General features: G+C 38.8%; 1 pseudogene; it reads right to left on the bottom strand.

Moving 5' to 3' along the window:
* Positions 1-13,912: 13,912 nt before the first annotated feature.
* On the bottom strand, positions 13,913-14,032 carry LOC129901801 (5S ribosomal RNA; annotated as a pseudogene).
* Between the last annotated feature and the right edge of the window lie 7,710 nt (positions 14,033-21,742).

The following is a 21,742-nucleotide window of genomic DNA, read 5'->3' on the forward strand; positions in this document are numbered from 1 at the left end:
TTGATATGAGTACAACTTTTCACCCACAGACCGATAGTCATTTCGACCGGATGATTCAGGTGTTGGAGGACATGCTCCGAGTTTGTGTTATTGAATTTGGTGCTGGATGGGATCAACACTTTCCCCTAGCAGAGTTGCCTACAACAACAATTATCACTCCAGTAATCATATGACTACATTTGAGGATCTGCATGGTAGACGGTGTCGATCTCCTATTGGCTGGTTTGACTTAGCTTATATGGACTCCTTAGACAAAAACTTGCTTAGAGATGCTATGGAGTAGATTCGTAGGATTCAGAGTAGACTCTTGATAGCCTAGAGTAGGCAGAAGAGTTATGTAGACTGGAGAGTTCGACCATTGAAGTTCATGGTAGGTGATCATGTTTGACTTCGAGTGTTGCCCATAAAGGGCGTGATGCAGTTCAGGAGAAGGGGCAAGGTCAGCCTTCGATTATTGGCCCATTTGAGGTTTTGGCGCTAGTGGGAGAAGTAGCTTATAAATTTGCCTTACCACCTAGCTTATCGGCTGTTCATAATGTGTTTCATGTTTCTATGCTCCAAAAGAATATTCCGGATGAGTCTCATGTGTTATCACTCGATTCAGTGGAGTTGCGTCTATACCTGACATTTGAGGAGGAGCCTATAGCTATTCTAGATAGGCAAGTTTGTAAGCTTAGAACCAAGAAGATAGCTTTGGTGAAGGTACAATGGAAGCACCATTCAGTCGGAGAGGCTACTTGGGAGACGGAGGCTGATATGCGTGCTAGATATCCCCATCTTTTTAAATCTTCAAGTATATTCCTTTACTTTATGTTCGAGGACGAACAAGGTTTTTAGTGGTGGATAATGTAACGACCTGATTTTGTGACTTTTGTTGATTTTCCTATTTAACTCTTAACTTTTATAAATAATTTATGACTTATGGAAATGAGTGGCATGATTTTCATATTAATGAAAAAAATTACTTTGTTGTTAAAAATAATTTATATATATATATATAATCTGATGGAATTAATCCATCTGATGTAAATCAGAGAACGAGAAAGCAGTAGAAACTGGGAAAAAAATACAGACGAAGAAAGAAAAGAAAGGGGAAAAGAAAAATAAAGGAGAAGAGAAAAATAGGGATTTTCATTCCAAAGCATCAAGGTAATTATTCCCATCCTTTCCATTAAATTTTTATGTGATTATGATTATATTTTTAAGGTATATTGGTGGAGAAATAACACTGAAACAAGAAAATATGACCCTAGGGTTATTCACATAAAATTTATATTTGAGAGTCGAATAAAAATCCATTTTAGCTGAAATTTGACATGTGAATTTATTTTATCATTAGTGAACATAATCGGAAAGAAAATTTTAGATTTGAGTTCAACGACTCGGGATGACTTTTTGACCCAATTTTTTTGATCCAAAAATAAATATAGCAATATGGGTGTCATTGGGTTCGTATTCTTATGAAAATTATGTATTTGAACAGATTTTGATCATTCGAAAGCATTATTAAAGGCTTAAGTTTTAAAGTAATTATTCAATTTAGTTAAGGCAAGTGAATTTATAAACCTCAGTTTAAGCTTGTAGATGTTTGTATTTCCATGTTATATGTACTAGGGAGTAATAAGAATTGGACTGGGTTATTGACTGTATGATTGACCTTAAAAATGGAGATGAGGGGTATAAAATGGTGATCTAATGATATGTACTGGTAAAATTGATATGTTGTGATTATGGGTTTATTTTGGACATGTGAAATGACTATATTGATGTGATATAGAAAAAATTATTGTTGTTGTCATGTTATTAGCATGAATCATATGAACATGAATTGATTGCATTGGTTCTAACATATTGTGCTAAGACTGAAAATGATATTAAACAAAAGGTTCAGGTCATACGCTCCGTGGAAGGTATTATAAAACATAGGGGTCGGGCCACACGCTCTGTGGCAGAATATGCATATTAAGGGGATGGGCCACACACTCCGTGAAAGGTAACATGGACAAAAATATCCTCCATGGGTTTCGTACTTTAATTCAGCGGATGTGTACGATAGGACGAACATGCATCATCTCATTGTATTGCATCACATTTTGTTGATATTTCTGAATTCGTTTTTACCACTTATTACTCTGTATATGTTGAATTTGACTTGATATAATTCACTTGATAAGACTACTAATAAATATTCGTGGACTGTATTATTATTATTGTGTAGAGTATAGAGTTGGCTGGTTTTATGTAGGTTGTAGTTGAAGAGGTTCGGTTAGGATGAAAGGAGTAATTGTATCTATCGAGCTCTACTTTGTTTTAGTTATCCATTTGCTGAGTTGTAACACTCCGGAAATTTTTCACAAAGACTCGAACATTTCTTCATGTGTGTAGACTCGGATCGGAGGACTTGTAATGTTACACATGAGTTAGGATTAATTCCTAAGTAATTGAAGTGTGTTATATGTGTTAAGGGGTCATAAGGGATCTCTAACACCAAGTCGAATCCAAAGAATCCCAATCGATTAAATTTTCAGACGAATTAGTATAAGGGTCAACTTCAAATGACCATGTCTCCTAAAATAGTATGAATTGGATGGATCATGACCTATCAAATTAAAGGTCTTTGAGGCTTCTTTCCAATGCCTCCAAGATTGTAAATTTTGGAGTCCGGAGTCAAAAGTTATATCCATCCTAAGATAGACTGGTACTGCCAGAATTTCAGGCCTAGGTTGTGACTGCAGGAAGCCTGGGCTTGGCGCTGCAGTGGCGCGATGCGCCACTATTGTGCAAGGAACAAGCCTCAGTAGTTTGGCCCCTGGCGCGGTGCGCTACTATGAGATGTGCAGAGTTTAAGCCTATTTCCCAGAACCCAGAAAACTTAGGCTTGGTGCTGTAAGGGCGCGACGCGCCACTATAGCGTCATAAAATAGCCTCAGTAGTTTGGTCCTTGGTGCGACGCGCCACTATTAGATGTGTAGGTTTTAAGCCTATTTTGGCTTGGCGCTGCAGTGGCGTGATGCGCCACTATAGCGCCAGCAGAAATTTTGCCCAGTTTTCCAGATTTTGAGAAAGGGCAAACTGGACTTTTTTCCAAATTATATATACCCAACTTGGAACATTTTGGAACATATTCTTTTTAGATTTTTGCCTCTTCAAAGAAACCCTAACATTCATCCCTCTTCTCTTCCAAATATCTCCAACAAGAAATCATCTCAAAAGCTCAAAGATTCAAGATCTTCAAGTCAAGCCTTGGTTTCCGGTGAGGTGATCTTCAAGCAAGGTATGTAAGGCTAACCTAAAATATGGATTGAGTTCGTCCATATGCCCATATGTAAGGCTAAATTCTTGAATAGTTATATTTCATATTGTTGACTACAAATGAGGTTTTGTATATAAATTCATATGTATTGATGGTGTTCTTGAGTTGAGTTTTGTTGAGAGTATGGATTCATGTATTCATTCACATGAACCCAAGATGAGATTTCTCCTTGGTCATAATTTGTCTTGAGTTTGAGATGGATGGTTTGGGTATATGTGTTGATTGGAATGAGAAGAATGAATTGGAATAGTTATGAATGTGAATGGCATAAAAAGAATTAAAACATTGGTAGAGCTAGAATGTCACTTTTATTTCTATAAATAGAATATAGAATTAAATAAGGATTTTGAAGTAGATGTTTTATTGTGATGTGATGATGATGTTTGATGATGATGTGAATAATGATATTTGATAATGATGTTTGATGATGATGTTTGATGATGATATGAAGGATTATATTTGACGATGATGTGAATGAAGAGGTCATGTTGATGAGGATGTTGTGTGATGAAGTGGATTGGAGTCTAATATGATTATGTGATATGTGATTTGCATAATTTGAGGGTATTGGAGTCTTATGAGCACTTTGGAAATAAATGATCTTTTGAGAAGGGGTTTTAAATAAATAATTTGTGAACCTTTTTGCATAAACTATTTATACACTATTTTGAGTTTAAAGAATGATTATTTTCATCTTTGGTTTGAAAAGGAGTTTAAGTATGAGTTGAGTTTGAGGAGCCTCTAAATTATCATTTTGTGAACATGAATATTTTGAGTATAAATGAGTTGAGTATTTTTACATTAAAATATCTATTTTGAGTTTGAGTTGAGGAGTTGGAATTATATTTTAAATGCATATAATATTTTCTACATCCATTGGTATCAAATTTAAAGAGAAGTGTTTGATGATTGAGATGAGTCGATTTGAAAGAGGGTCCAATGAGACCAGACTGATTGAGTTTTGAAAAGAGTCCAATGAGACTAAATGAGTTGATTTGAAATTAAGTCCTAAGAGACTAAATGAGTATTTTAAATATTTTACTAACTCAATATATATATGCGTATTGAGTCTTGGGAGGAGTATTGAGCACCGAATTGGGTAAGAGTATAGTCCATACTAAAATCCCATAAACTACGCCATCAATGTAGGAAGGGATTGTACCGTGTCGGATGTTTCCCTATTTCATTATCCTAAAATAATAGGACTTGAATGATTGATGGATCCATGATTGATTGAGTCGTTCATACCCTGGAAAGTATGAACGGATGGAGCAACGTCGTGACTCATTGTGCATCACCTATATATAGGTGGTGGTATTGTTGTTGGTTAGACAAACTCCCAAATTGAGTGGATTGTGTATGATATGATTGGTTTGATTGTGATTGTAGATGATTGAGTTGAATCGTAAAACATTGTATAATTTAATTTGCATATTTATTGAGTTGAGTCCTCTGTGTTGGTTTTTGAGTTGATTGTATATGATCGGATTGGATTAGATGATGTATTATGGATTGGATTAGGTGATATGTGATTGGGTTGAATAGAATGGTATGTGATTGGATCGGATCAGATTGTATATGATTGGGGTTGGATCTGATCGTATATGATCGGATCGAACCGATTGTATATGATTGGATTTGAACTGTATTGTACATGATTAGATTGGATTTGTTACACCCCACATCTTCGAACTCGGAATGTCCCTTAAGTTACTTAGAAGCTAGTATGTGAGCCACTTAAGTTACGACACTATCAAACGGCTCTAAGGAAGGGAGAATGTGATACCCCATATTAGAGAAGGTTGGAGATGAAATCATAAGAGTCCGGAAGGAATTAGAGGCCAAGTAATGGGTCGTAGGACTCGAGTTACCTACGTAAGCTACTAACTTGGAAGTATTACATACTTAAGCTATTGGGAGTACGTACCAAGCTTACGAAGCATGTATTACATAGGCTCCTAAAATGAGACGAGATTATGAACTCACGAGGAAGAGGAGAAGATGACATGTGGCGGCCAATGGAGGAGTGCCACATGGCAGCACCTCAAGCAAGTAGGTGACCCACCTGCTTGGGGGAGGTGGGCCCCACTGCCACGTGGCAGCCCCTAACTGGTTGCATAGATATGGTGGCCCAATCACGGCTGGACACGTGTCACCCTAGGGGGCTGACACGTGTCACCCCCATATCCACCCTATATATATATGTGTATTGTGACTAATTAGTTCATTCTTAGCCAGAAAATCAGTCCAAAACATGGAGAGAAAATGTGAGAAATGAAGAAGGGAAAGGCAGCCATGTCTTGAAGAATTTAAGGGTAAGTTCTTCAATTTCCTTCCGTGAATTAATTAGCTACGGTGTTCCTCAAGCACGTGGAGATGTATATATGCATATATATGTATATTATGATGACTAAGAAGTCATTTCTTCAGCTGTACACTTGGGAAAAATTGGACAGAAATGTGAGAGGAAGAAGAGAGGAAAGCTACGACCTAGGGGCTGCCAAGGTACGCCTCCGAGTTTTGCTCCGCAAATAAATTATCTAAGGTATACTACGATGAATTTAGGGTTATAATAACATAAATTTACTGCTTGGGGCAGCGAGTAAGTCGAACAAATAGCCCGCTCAATTGCAGCGCGTTTGAAGAAGTTTCGAGTTGTGATTTGACAAGTTCTAGCCAATTTCGGGAAAGGTACGTTCTTCCCCTTTGATTTGAAGTTTATGAGGTTAAATTAAGGTTTATTACACACCTTAGGGTCTGCTGTAAGTTGGGGAAAAGGCTTGAAAAGTTTGTCATTCAAAATAAGCTAAAACGTAGTCGCTATGGTTGAATTGTCTTCGAAATAAAGTATTGCTTTGTGAAGTACTGCTGCAGGTGTATTGGCTGGTTGTTGCAGGGCCTAAATATGATCTAATGTGTGTTAGGTTTCTGTTGGTTGAGACCCCATGACCCCTCATTACGTATAATTAAAGGCGTCACAAAAATAAAGGCTAGACGCCCTATTTTGATATCGTATTTTCGAATAAGTCATTTGGAGTTTATGCTGTATATTGTTGATATGAATTGCTGTAGGTTATTCTTGTTGGTTGGATGTAGGTCTTAGGGACCTAATTGTAAATTTGGATGGGGCATATTATAGGGGAGGTGCTACCCAATTTTCGTTAACGCCTTAACAAACTAAAGGACTAGTCGAGGAAACGACTAAGGAAATAGATTCCATTAACATTAAGGCATAATCCAAGATGTTGGAAAGTTAATAGTAGTTGATATTCGTATTACTTTCATATTGAATAGGTTTGGAAGACGACAAGACGAGCAGGATAAAGGGTAACTCCCAAAAGGTATGTAAAGCTTTCTTGTGGCATGTTTTGGTATAAGCACGTACTGTATCTTTCTTTCCTTTTGGCAAGTCTTAGCCTTAAGTGAATTGTATGTGGAATGTGGGAATAATTCCATTCCCAGAACTCCAAGTACGTCTCCTAATCCCCATCCACTGTTTGAAAATGGAACCCCTATAAAGATTGAGTATTGCCTGTTAAGGCTTCTATGTGTTAAAGAGTAATTTATGAAAAGCTATCTCTCCTTTATCTTGCTATGTACTTGGCATGAAAGTGAGATTACGATGCCATAATGATTCACCGAGCCCCATGATGGGCCGGGTATGAAATATGTGTATGCAGATCCCATAAAGGAAAGTACAGACTATATATAGTTTATTCTCTTTCTTCTTTGGCATGTCTTAATTGTAGGTTAAACATGATATGATTTCCGGGGTAACTCCATTCTTAGCATCTCTTATTTATGTCTGAATATCGGACTTTTACAATAATCAAACTATTTCCCTGAAAACTTTTATATGTTAAAAAGGCAACAAATGTACAGGCTCCAAGTTTTATAGACTATTTGTTTACAAATGTTTCTGGTTCCATAAGCGATTTGGCTTTACTTTAGTACATGTCTAGGAGCCCTGAGATTATAATTGAGACAGCCCATAATTGCATTTAGAGGACGCTAGAGATGACTACACCGTTACTCGGGTTCTCAAATAAAAGCTTAACTTTCTTATTCTGTCGAGTCTCTGATAACGATTTAAATTGCATATAGTTACTCACTACTCTACTCGTGTATACCATAAAACTTCTTTCCCTGAGTCTCAGGCCAGGATATGTTCTCGTGCACAGTTCACTGCATTATTTACTGAGTCCCTCAATAGAGGGCCAGGATACGTGTATAAATATATGATGATGTATTGTAATAAGGTGGTGATGGCACTGGGGCCATGATGGTTTTACAGAGATGATTTTACAGAGATGATTCACTGTACCCCCGAAAGGGCCGGCTATATGATATGACTCGAACATGCATGTTTTTGTAATTAATAAAGTACAGGTACAGGTTTCTGAATTGATATCTTATCCCCTGATTCTCTATCTCAGATATGTTTCCAGTTGTATTATATTATGTTTTACATACTCAGTACACATATCGTACTGACCCCCTTTCTCGGGGGGCTGCGTTCATGCCCGTAGGTACAGATACAGATTTTGGGAGTCCGTCAGCTTAGGATTCCATGCAGATCAGTTGGAAGAGGCTCCATTATATCGGGGCCTAGTTTTTGATACTGTCCACTGATGTATAAAAATTGTTTTGTCCATTCAGGGGTACGACGGGGGCCCTGTCCTGCCATATGTTGTCATTTATATGTTTAGAGGTCTGCAGACATCTATATGTGGGTTGTGTATGTCAGTTTGATTCAGCTGGGTCTACATGATATATAATGTATATTACTATGTTATGGCAGCCTTGTCGGCTTGCGTGCCCTATCATGTTGTGATACAAATGAAAAGGGCTACAGTTTATGAAAATGTTATCGCCCAGTGGGGCTCTGTTACATGATATTGTCTTATTTACGATTCAATGTGACCTCAGCTAATAGATATGTGTATGGGGGGTCCAGGTCGGACCCCAGTCACGGTCTACGGGGTTGGGTCATGACAGAAGTGGTATTAGAGCAGTTCGTCCTTAGAGTGTTGCAGATCGTGTCTAATAGAGTCTTGGTTATCGATGTGTTGCGCGCCACATTTATAAACAGGAAGCTATAGGACATTTAGGATGTTACCTTTCTTCTACATCTGAGATCGTGCTTTAGATCCGAGTCATAGGAAAAATTCCTTATAGAAGGATGACACCAACAGAAGAAAGTAATTGATGACATGGAAAGTTACAAAGCATGCAGGTAAGTAAAGTAAAGCCACGGAAGATATTCATCGGGTAAGGTATTAAAATATAAAGTTGAAACCTGAAAGAAAAGCAGACAGAAAGTGCAACAGATGCAGTTTGAAGTGGGACATATGAGGTAAGTCCAGTATTTTTATATTATTGTTGACGTTGAAATCCCTGTGTGGCTGCGATATGAGATGATATTGAAAGCCCTGTGCGGCTGTGATATGATATGTATATATATATATATGTTGGCCGTGTGAGGCATTATGGGTATTTTCTGCGTGCAGGTTTTGGGATAAGTAAGAAATATAGAGGGAACTCTGCCGAAATTTTCCCAGAACAAGGAAAAGGGAATAAAACATAGTTTTATAAGATGTTTGAGAAGTTGATACCAAGTACCCCTACTGTGTTCAACTAAAGCTGTAAGAGGTACCCTTTAGGTGGTCGATAAGGGGCACCCTTTCCACTTGAAGAATTTTATTTCGGGGGAACAAAGGCTTAATTAAGTAGTAAAGTTCAGACTACGGTATCTCCAGCCATATTTGTAATGTAGGAATATACACAGAGGGCTCAGGGTGAAGGATAAGATGTCCAGCAAATGAGTTTCACTCTTTTTGAAAAAAAATACCAAGCCCTCAACTCCTAATTATAAATTAGATGAGTTGTTCATAACTCGAGGATAAACTCAAAAAGAGACCAGGTAGGTCAAGTACTAAAAAAAAAGTACTGTGATGTTTAAGAGGTTCTGATTTCTTCCAACAATGGTTGGAAAATGATGTACGATAATAGTTTATAATTTGCCACCGACTAATTGGGGAAAGAACTTCTAATAGAAGCACCTCAAAGAGATGTCAGGAACTGAATACGAATACGAACAAAAAAAGGGGATATATAAGTATGAATTAAATAGTGTGATACTAGTATGCAAGGATAAAGTGAGACCGCTAATAAGGCGCCATTAGTAGCGGCTAACTAAGTTAAAAGTCTGCATTGAGTACGCAGTAAGAGTATGGAGCTTAAGATACAAAAAAATGACGCAGGTACACCACGTCGCCCCAAAAATAGTGGAACCCTCAAGGGACGAGGATGGCAAACTTAAAGAATAATTGAAACAACTTCCATTCATCCCAAGAAACAAAGGATATAGGTTGGGACAAAGCCACTACTTTAAGAAAACCTGGAATAGATATTCCCAGAATACTAGTACCGCCTAATTGAAATTGGAATGACTACAAGTACATACAGAGGAAAGCACGAGTACCCTCTAAAGGGGGGAAGTTAATGAGAAAATGGCAAAAGTAAGGTGAAGGCAATCTATATGGTAATATATTTGAGATGGACGTCTAAACTTCAATAAGATATCCTGCCGAACTAAGTTAGAAAGGTCTGGAAGCCACCAGTAATTGAACAGAAGCCAGAATGCTACATAAGGCAGCGTTGAGAAGATTGTGACGAGACCCTAAACAACATAACGCTAGAAGACGACTGCGTATAAAAACAAAAGGGTGTAAACAAGAAAGGATGTCGAATGAATTAAGAAACACTACGAAGGATAATGATAACATGCTAGAGAAAAAGCCAAAATGTTAGCTATAGAGTTCATCGCAAATAATGTTGCGATAGATATATAACCAAGAAAAAGGAATAGAAAGCCTCCTGTGGTAGAAAATAAGGAGAACACAAAGTGAATAAAGGATCGTGGAGCTAAAGGTCTACGCCGATACTAGATGCAAGATAACAGACGAAAGTAATTGATGACATGGAAAGTTACAAAGCATGCAGGTAAGTAAAGTAAAGCCACGGAAGATATTCATCGGGTAAGGTATTAAAATATAAAGTTGAAACCTGAAAGAAAAGCAGACAGAAAGTGCAACAGATGCAGTTTGAAGTGGGACATATGAGGTAAGTCCAGTATTTTTATATTATTGTTGACGTTGAAATCCCTGTGTGGCTGCGATATGAGATGATATTGAAAGCCCTGTGCGGCTGTGATATGATATGTATATATATATATATGTTGGCCGTGTGAGGCATTATGGGTATTTTCTGCGTGCAGGTTTTGGGATAAGTAAGAAATATAGAGGGAACTCTGCCGAAATTTTCCCAGAACAAGGAAAAGGGAATAAAACATAGTTTTATAAGATGTTTGAGAAGTTGATACCAAGTACCCCTACTGTGTTCAACTAAAGCTGTAAGAGGTACCCTTTAGGTGGTCGATAAGGGGCACCCTTTCCACTTGAAGAATTTTATTTCGGGGGAACAAAGGCTTAATTAAGTAGTAAAGTTCAGACTACGGTATCTCCAGCCATATTTGTAATGTAGGAATATACACAGAGGGCTCAGGGTGAAGGATAAGATGTCCAGCAAATGAGTTTCACTCTTTTTGAAAAAAAATACCAAGCCCTCAACTCCTAATTATAAATTAGATGAGTTGTTCATAACTCGAGGATAAACTCAAAAAGAGACCAGGTAGGTCAAGTACTAAAAAAAAAGTACTGTGATGTTTAAGAGGTTCTGATTTCTTCCAACAATGGTTGGAAAATGATGTACGATAATAGTTTATAATTTGCCACCGACTAATTGGGGAAAGAACTTCTAATAGAAGCACCTCAAAGAGATGTCAGGAACTGAATACGAATACGAACAAAAAAAGGGGATATATAAGTATGAATTAAATAGTGTGATACTAGTATGCAAGGATAAAGTGAGACCGCTAATAAGGCGCCATTAGTAGCGGCTAACTAAGTTAAAAGTCTGCATTGAGTACGCAGTAAGAGTATGGAGCTTAAGATACAAAAAAATGACGCAGGTACACCACGTCGCCCCAAAAATAGTGGAACCCTCAAGGGACGAGGATGGCAAACTTAAAGAATAATTGAAACAACTTCCATTCATCCCAAGAAACAAAGGATATAGGTTGGGACAAAGCCACTACTTTAAGAAAACCTGGAATAGATATTCCCAGAATACTAGTACCGCCTAATTGAAATTGGAATGACTACAAGTACATACAGAGGAAAGCACGAGTACCCTCTAAAGGGGGGAAGTTAATGAGAAAATGGCAAAAGTAAGGTGAAGGCAATCTATATGGTAATATATTTGAGATGGACGTCTAAACTTCAATAAGATATCCTGCCGAACTAAGTTAGAAAGGTCTGGAAGCCACCAGTAATTGAACAGAAGCCAGAATGCTACATAAGGCAGCGTTGAGAAGATTGTGACGAGACCCTAAACAACATAACGCTAGAAGACGACTGCGTATAAAAACAAAAGGGTGTAAACAAGAAAGGATGTCGAATGAATTAAGAAACACTACGAAGGATAATGATAACATGCTAGAGAAAAAGCCAAAATGTTAGCTATAGAGTTCATCGCAAATAATGTTGCGATAGATATATAACCAAGAAAAAGGAATAGAAAGCCTCCTGTGGTAGAAAATAAGGAGAACACAAAGTGAATAAAGGATCGTGGAGCTAAAGGTCTACGCCGATACTAGATGCAAGATAACAGACGAAAGTAATTGATGACATGGAAAGTTACAAAGCATGCAGGTAAGTAAAGTAAAGCCACGGAAGATATTCATCGGGTAAGGTATTAAAATATAAAGTTGAAACCTGAAAGAAAAGCAGACAGAAAGTGCAACAGATGCAGTTTGAAGTGGGACATATGAGGTAAGTCCAGTATTTTTATATTATTGTTGACGTTGAAATCCCTGTGTGGCTGCGATATGAGATGATATTGAAAGCCCTGTGCGGCTGTGATATGATATGTATATATATATATATGTTGGCCGTGTGAGGCATTATGGGTATTTTCTGCGTGCAGGTTTTGGGATAAGTAAGAAATATAGAGGGAACTCTGCCGAAATTTTCCCAGAACAAGGAAAAGGGAATAAAACATAGTTTTATAAGATGTTTGAGAAGTTGATACCAAGTACCCCTACTGTGTTCAACTAAAGCTGTAAGAGGTACCCTTTAGGTGGTCGATAAGGGGCACCCTTTCCACTTGAAGAATTTTATTTCGGGGGAACAAAGGCTTAATTAAGTAGTAAAGTTCAGACTACGGTATCTCCAGCCATATTTGTAATGTAGGAATATACACAGAGGGCTCAGGGTGAAGGATAAGATGTCCAGCAAATGAGTTTCACTCTTTTTGAAAAAAAATACCAAGCCCTCAACTCCTAATTATAAATTAGATGAGTTGTTCATAACTCGAGGATAAACTCAAAAAGAGACCAGGTAGGTCAAGTACTAAAAAAAAAGTACTGTGATGTTTAAGAGGTTCTGATTTCTTCCAACAATGGTTGGAAAATGATGTACGATAATAGTTTATAATTTGCCACCGACTAATTGGGGAAAGAACTTCTAATAGAAGCACCTCAAAGAGATGTCAGGAACTGAATACGAATACGAACAAAAAAAGGGGATATATAAGTATGAATTAAATAGTGTGATACTAGTATGCAAGGATAAAGTGAGACCGCTAATAAGGCGCCATTAGTAGCGGCTAACTAAGTTAAAAGTCTGCATTGAGTACGCAGTAAGAGTATGGAGCTTAAGATACAAAAAAATGACGCAGGTACACCACGTCGCCCCAAAAATAGTGGAACCCTCAAGGGACGAGGATGGCAAACTTAAAGAATAATTGAAACAACTTCCATTCATCCCAAGAAACAAAGGATATAGGTTGGGACAAAGCCACTACTTTAAGAAAACCTGGAATAGATATTCCCAGAATACTAGTACCGCCTAATTGAAATTGGAATGACTACAAGTACATACAGAGGAAAGCACGAGTACCCTCTAAAGGGGGGAAGTTAATGAGAAAATGGCAAAAGTAAGGTGAAGGCAATCTATATGGTAATATATTTGAGATGGACGTCTAAACTTCAATAAGATATCCTGCCGAACTAAGTTAGAAAGGTCTGGAAGCCACCAGTAATTGAACAGAAGCCAGAATGCTACATAAGGCAGCGTTGAGAAGATTGTGACGAGACCCTAAACAACATAACGCTAGAAGACGACTGCGTATAAAAACAAAAGGGTGTAAACAAGAAAGGATGTCGAATGAATTAAGAAACACTACGAAGGATAATGATAACATGCTAGAGAAAAAGCCAAAATGTTAGCTATAGAGTTCATCGCAAATAATGTTGCGATAGATATATAACCAAGAAAAAGGAATAGAAAGCCTCCTGTGGTAGAAAATAAGGAGAACACAAAGTGAATAAAGGATCGTGGAGCTAAAGGTCTACGCCGATACTAGATGCAAGATAACAGACGAAAGGACAGGGCAAAACATAAAGACTCGCGAGACAACGCTGAGGTAAATCTGGATCTAAGTTAAGTGCCCGCACCTCGTGGAAAAGGTTGAAATGAAACACGACACGAAGACTTCCCATGGAGGTCACCCATCCCGATATTACTCTCGCCCCAGCACGCTTAACTTCAATATTCTGATGGAACTTAATGCGTTAGTGCTGGTATGATCACGCGAGATGGAAGAATCTGAACTAGCGATGGAGAAACAATATGAGATTATGTACCCAGAGTATTATAAGATACGTAAGGCAATTCTAACAAGGATTTAAGCAAAACAATAAGGATTAGCTATTTGCTAACTGACGACACACTTGAGTACCACAGCTCTTCAACATAGAACTAGTTAATGAGAGAAAAACTGCAGAATGGCTATATGTGCTAGTGGGCGAGGGAATTTTGACACCACTTGGTAGCCAACTCTGAGGGAGAAAAAGCAGAACCTAAAAAGGTAAGGGTACTAGCTGATGTAATTTATAAATGACAGGAAGTAGTGCCCAAGGTCGGAAATCCCACAATATGACCAGGACTACAAAACTCATTTTGCACTCTAGCGCCAGATGACTCTAGAGGGAATGTTACTTGTGGAATAACAATATTAGTCCCTACTCCTTCGATCAAAGGTTACCTAATCCACCGAGAATGTGTAAAATTATAGAGTAAAAAAAAAAAACATGGTAGGACCTTATGGAGTCCCCACAGCAATTATACCAAACGAAGGAGCCCAAGTTGCAACTAACTACCGATGTCACGACCCAACCCCGTAGGCCGCAACTGGGGTCCGACCTGGACCCTCTTATGCGTATTTATCAACTACACTTAAGTTGAACCGTGTGTGACGTGATACTATATACAGAAACCCCAATAGTTTAAAACTTTTTCATGTACATGTAGCCTCTTTCATTTGTATCATATCATGAAAGGGCACGCAAGCCGACAAGGCTTCTATAATGAAAACATTCACAACATATCGAAACTAACTCACAAACAACCCACATATACATATGTCTACAGACCTCTAAGAATAGTAACAGCAACATATGGTGGGACAAGACCCCCACCGTACCCCTGAATGTACAAATATATACATTAAGTGACCAGAATCAAAATTTAGGCTCCAGAATAGTGAAGCACTTCCGACACAGCTGAGAGGAACTCCTATGCTGATGGATCTCCAGAATAAACATCTATACCTGCGGGCATGAAACGCAGCCCCCCGAGAAAAGGGGGGTCAGTACGATATATGTACTGAGTATGTAAAGCATAACACATCGTAATTGAGATCATAACTGAAATAGGGATGCAGGGGGCAAGTATAACAATTAACAAATTACTGTACCTACACTTTAGGACACTTAATCCTATACATCATCATATACTGTGCCCGGCCCTCTAGTGAACTCGGTGTCATAATCATTACTTCATAATCACATATCATCATGTCATAATGCATTTCATTTCATCATATCATCGTATACGGTATCATACCATCATATACGGTATCATTTTATCATGTATATCATCGTATTATACTCGGTTCACTACGGGGCTCAGGGTCACAATGTATTGCTTTAATCTCATATGCATGCCTACATAAAGTATCCGACCCTTTAATGAGGGACTCGGTGAATGGAGTGGTGTACGTCTATAGCGTACCATCATAATATACATATGTACCCGGCCCTCTAAGGAGGGACTCGGTGTTCCTTCCTTATTTCACCACATATACTATCATATTACAGCCTGCTCGGGACTCGGTGAATAATCGTATCGTCATAATATATAACATATATCACACCTCACGTACGGCATCGTCTCCTCGTACGTGGAACTATACACATCCGGCCTGGGACGCGGTGAAAGAATTAGTAACACTGTGCACGATAACATATCCCGGCCCATCGTGGGACTCGAGGAAGAATGGGTTACAATATACATGAGTAGAGTAGTGAGAAACCATATGCAACTAAGTCATTATCTAAGACTCGATGAAACAGTCAAGTGAACCGTCACCTGAAGACTAGGGGAGTAATTATCCGAGGTATCCCTTTAGATGTCATTAGGGCTTATATCAGTTGGGGCTTCAGGGATCACAAACATGCATCAAAATAATGCCACATAATTCATGCAATCAGAAATATAGTCTATGCAATCAGAAACACAATTTATCTAGTCAAAGACTCAACTCATGCAATCAACGGCATTTATCATTTTAGAGCCTCTAAAAAGAGGAGCTAGTACCTCTACTTTCTATTCATTATATAGCAGGCTCGAGAATAATAGTTTGACTACTTTCAGACTCTTAATGTTCAGGAGTGACTACAAGTCATGAGTTACAATCAGAGCTCATAAATGGAATTACCTCTAAACCTATATCATATACCATTTCACTTAAAGTTGAGCCATTCCAAAGGAAAGAAGAAATAGGCTTTACATGTACTAGTTTTCATCACATAGAAGACTAAAAGGCAATGACTCAGCTATTACAGAAGTTTTAATATCAAGAAGTAAACTAGAGTCTCGACTCATACTCAGGGCTTTATGAATGGATTGAATCCCAAATATAATGTACATATCATTCATAACTTATATCTAAGACATGCCAAAAGAAAAGAAGAATAGTTCGACATACCTATACCAAAACATGCCAAAAGAACGCTTCACATACCTTGTATGGACTTCTCTTAATCACGTCCACATCATTGTCCTCGAAACCTATTTAATATGGAAGTAATGTAAGTATTAACAACCTTGGACTTTTCAGCAACTTATACTACCCACGAGTATTCATAACATTCATCCCTTCGCTCGCCTTCTCGACTAGTTCCTTAACTAGTTAGGATGTTAACGAAAATCGGGCAACACCTCCCCTATAATGTGCCCTATCCAAATTCCCAACCATGTCCTTAGCACCTGAAGCCAATCAACAATGCAACCACCAGCCCATACATATACATATTACGATAAAATTACTCAATATGAACCCCCAACAATTCACTCGAAACTAAGATACCAAAACTAGAGTTTTTAATCTTTCTTTTGCGAATTCTTTAATTGCAAAAATGGAGGGTCATGTAGATACACACAGCATCTCCCCCAGATCATTTAGAGAACTTTTAGACCCTGCAACACGCCACAACATAACCAGCAGCAGCCCCTACGCGTACAACACCTTATTTTGACAACAACTTAACTATAGCGATTCCGAATTTGTTTATTTCGAACGCCGAACTTTTCAAACCTTTTCCCCAACTTCCAGCAGATACTAAGGTGTGTAATACACCATAATTTAACATAATAAACTTCAAATTAGAGGGAAAGAACTTACCTTTCCCGAAATTGGCTAGAACTCGCCAAAATCGTGCCTCGGAACTTTTTTTCACGTGCTGAATCGTTGTGGCAGCTTGCTGTCCGATTTTTGCTGCACCAAATCCTAATTTTATACTACTAATACTTCCATATCATCGTGGTATACGCTATATAATTAATTTACGGAACGAAATCGGGACTTACCTTATTTTTCTCCCAAAGCCGTCACCTTTTTCTCTCTTAGCTTAGGGTTTATTTTTCTCTTGTTGCTGCTCATTTTTTTTTGGATCAGAACTGAATACATTAGTCATATATACATATATTTAGGTGGCCCTAGGTGGTGACACGTGTCAGCCCCTCAGGATGACATGTGTCAAGCCATGATTGACCACGGTGTCATGCTGCCAATTAGGGACTGCCACGTGGCAGCGGGGTCCACCTCCCCCAAGCAGCTACATCACCTACTTGACCCTAAGTAGGTGCATCACCTGCTTGCTTGAGGTGATGCCATGTGTTTCTTCTCCATTGGCTGCCACGCGTCGTCTTTTTCCCTTCCTCGCGGGTTCGTAATCTCGTCTTACTTTAAGAGCTCATGTAATCCGCACTACGTAAGCTTGGTATATCCTTAAGCAACTTAAGTGTATAAGACTCTTAACTTAGTGTCTTACGTAGGTAAATCGAGTCCTACAACTCATTTCTTAGCCTCCAACTCTTTCCGGATTCTTATGACTCTATCTCCAACCTCCCTTCTCGCGAGGTATCACAATCTTCTTTCCTTAGAGTTGTTTGATAGTGTCGTAGCTTATCCGTCTCACATGATAGTGTCTAAGGAACTTAAGAAGACGTTTCGAGCTCAAGAGTGCGAGGTGTAACAACCGAGAGGTGCAAAGATAAGTTAAGCCAAACTACCGAGATGGAATTAATACTACGAGTGAAGTAAGACATGGCCATGATTGGACCAAAGATCTACCCCGACCTCGAGTGTAGGAAGGGAGGAAAAGCAGGGTAAGATATGAGGACTAGCGAGGTAACGCTAGGATGCTTCTTGTACCTTCTTGTATTCTTGTAAAGGTAAAAGAATGACACAAGATAATGTGTCTAGAGGATTATAAGCGGGGGTAAGGGAAATTGTGAAAAGGTTTAAGTAAAACTGCCTGAACTAGCTGGTTACTACAGGATAGCGAGCTTCTATGCCAAAACTCTTTTGGAATTACACCAGATCATGTTAGACAAAGCACAGAATGACTACGAGCGCCGTTATATGGGGGGACTACAATATTATTCGGTAGCCAACCCTAAGGATTGGAAAAAGAGGGGAAGAAGGACCCAAAAGATCGAATGCTAGTTAAAGTTCTGAAAAGAGTCGAGAAAGACTATACGAGGCTAACGGTTCCCAAATTATCCACGTCATTACGCACCCATTTTATACTCGGTAGGAGTAGGGTGCTATATGAGTTATTGTGATTAGGCTAATGAATCAGCCCATTTGCTTCCAATCAAGAGCACCTATGCTGCTGAAATTAGAGGGAGTTATAGAACATGGAGAATGGTAAGGTTCCGTGAGGTTTCCTCCTCTAATATCTAGATAAAGGGACTTCAATTATAATTAATGCCTTGAGATCAGTCCAAGAAGAGGTCAGGAGCACAAACAGGTCTTAGTACCGCATTTCTCCCTCGAGCTACTAAACAGACTGAGCGCACTATTAGACGCTAGAAGATATGTCACGAGCTGGGAGATCAGGTAGCCGGAATGATTATCCATCACTTATCAAGTTGCCTATAATAATAATTACTATTCTAGTATTCCAATGGCCTTGACATGATTAAGCAAGCTATTGACTAAAAGCCCAGAGTCGGCAGGAATGACATACAGATAATCAACGTCGATATACAGAGTTCAAGTTGATGATTGGATGTTCATCATAGGGTCATCTAGAAAAGGAAATTGACCCAAAATATGTTAGACGGTATCAAGTTACTTATAAGGTGGGCAACGTTGCTGGTAAGTTCAACCTACCACCTCATTTGGAAACTATACGCCCAGTCCATCAGATAAGAATGCTTTACAAAAATACTGGAAGACACCCAGGGTATATGCCATAGGTGAGGTCCAGGAGATGGGATCCAGTGAGGAAAAACCTACCGCCATCCTAGATCAGCGAACTGAAAGATTGTAGAAGAAGGACGTACCTTCCGTCAAGTTACGGTGGAAAAAACAAAATTAGAAAGAGGATGATCGGGGAACTGAAGAGAACATGGAATACAAGTATTCGCACCTGTAACTGATGTCTACAGGTAACTCCAACTTTTGAGAACTCATATGTTAATAATATAGATGGGAATGCATGTGATAGCATAAAGGAAAGGAACCCCTCTATAATTTATATAAAGTCTTACGGAAGGTTGCATTTAACATTCGGGGACGAATGTTCTAAAGGGGGGAAGGATGTTACACCCCACATCTTCGAACTCGGAATGTCCCTTAATTTACTTAGAAGCTAGTATGTGAACCACTTAAGTTACGACACTATCAAACGGCTCTAAGGAAGGGAGAATGTGATACCCCATATTAGAGAAGGTTGGAGATAAAATCATAAGAGTGCGGAAGGAATTGGAGGCCAAGTAATGGGTTGTAGGACTCGAGTTACCTACGTAAGCTACTAACTTGGAAGTATTACATACTTAAGCTATTGGGAGTATGTACCAAGCTTGCGAAGCATGTATTACATAGGCTCTTAAAATGAGACAAGATTACGAACTCACGAGGAAGAGGAGAAGATGACACGTGGCGGCCAATGAAGGAGTGCCACGTGGAAGCACCTCAAGCAAGTAGGTGACCCACCTGCTTGGGGGAGGTGGGTCCTAGTACCACGTGGCAGCCCCTAGCTGGTTGCATAGATATGGTGGCCCAATCACGGCTGGACACGTGTCACCCTAGGGGGCTGACACGTGTCACCCCCATAGCCACCCTATATATATGTGTATTGTGACTAATTAGTTCATTCTTAGCCAGAAAATCAGTCCAAAACATGGAGATAAAACGTGAGAAATGATAAGGGAAAGGCAGCCATGTCTTGAAGAATTTAAGGGTAAGTTCTTCAATTTTCTTCCGTGAATTAATTAGCTACGGTGTTCCTCAAGCACGTGGAGATGTATATATGCATATATATGTATATTATGATGACTAAGAAGTCATTTCTTCAGCTGTACACTTGGGAAAAATTGGACAGAAACGTGAGAGGAAGAAGAGAGGAAAGCTACGACCTAGGGGCTGCCAAGGTACGCCTCCGAGTTTTTCTCTGCAAATAAATTATCTAAGGTATACTACGATGAATTTAGGGTTATAATAACATAAATTTACTGCTTGGGGCAGCGAGCAAGTCCCACAAACAGCCCGCTCAATTGCAGCGCATTTGAAGAAGTTTCGAGTTGCGATTTGACAAGTTCTAGCCAATTTTGGGAAAGGTACATTCTTCCCCTTTGATTTGAAGTTTATGAGGTTACATTAGGGTTTATTACACACCTTAGGGTCTTCTGTAAGTTGGGGAAAAGGCTTGAAAAGTTTGGCATTCAAAATAAGCCAAAACGTAGTCGCTATGGTTGAATTGTCGTCGAAATAAAGTATTGCTTTGTGATGTACTGCTGCAGGGGTATTGGCTGGTTGTTGCAGGGACTAAATATGATCTAATGTGGGTTAGTTTGCTGCTGGTTGAGACCCTATGACCCCTCATTACGTATAATTAAAGGCGTCACAAAAATAAAGGCTAGACGCCCTATTTTGATATCGTATTTTTGAATAAGTCGTTTGGAGTTTATGCTGTATATTGTTGATATGAATTGCTGCAGGTTGTTGTTGTTGGTTGGCTGTAGGTCTTAGGGGCCTAATTGGAAATTTGGATGGGGCATATTATAGGGGAGGTGCTTCCCAATTTTCGTTAACGCCTTAACAAATTAAAGGACTAGTCGAGGAAACGACTAAGGAAATAGATTCCATTAACATTAAGGCATAATCCAAGATTCTGGAAACTTAAGAGTAGTTGATATTCGTATTACTTTCATATTGAATAGGTTCGGAAGACGACGAGACGAGCAGGATAAAGGGTAACTCCCAAAAGGTATGTAAAGCTTTCTTGTGGCATGTTTTGGTATAAGCACGTACAGTATCTTTCTTTCCTTTTGGCAAGTCTTAGCCTTAAGTGAATTGTATGTGGAATTTGGGAATAATTCCATTCCCAGAACTCCAAGTATGTCTCCTAATCCCCATCCACTATTTGAAAATGGAACCCCTATAAAGATTGAGTATTGCCTGTTAAGGCTTCTATGTGTTAAAGAGTAGTTTATGAAAAACTATCTCTCCTTTATCTTGCTATGTACTTGGCATGAAAGTGTGATTACGATGCCATAATGATTCACCGAGCCCCATGATGGGCCGGGTATGAAATATGTGTATGCAGATCCCATAAAGGAAACTACAGACTATATATAGTTTATTCTCTTTCTTCTTCTGGCATGTCTTAATTGTAGGTTAAACATGATATGATTTCCGGGGTAACTCCATTCATAGCATCTCTTATTTATG

This window comes from Solanum dulcamara, chromosome 8, assembly GCF_947179165.1.
Source record: "Solanum dulcamara chromosome 8, daSolDulc1.2, whole genome shotgun sequence".
NCBI lineage: Eukaryota > Viridiplantae > Streptophyta > Magnoliopsida > Solanales > Solanaceae > Solanum > Solanum dulcamara.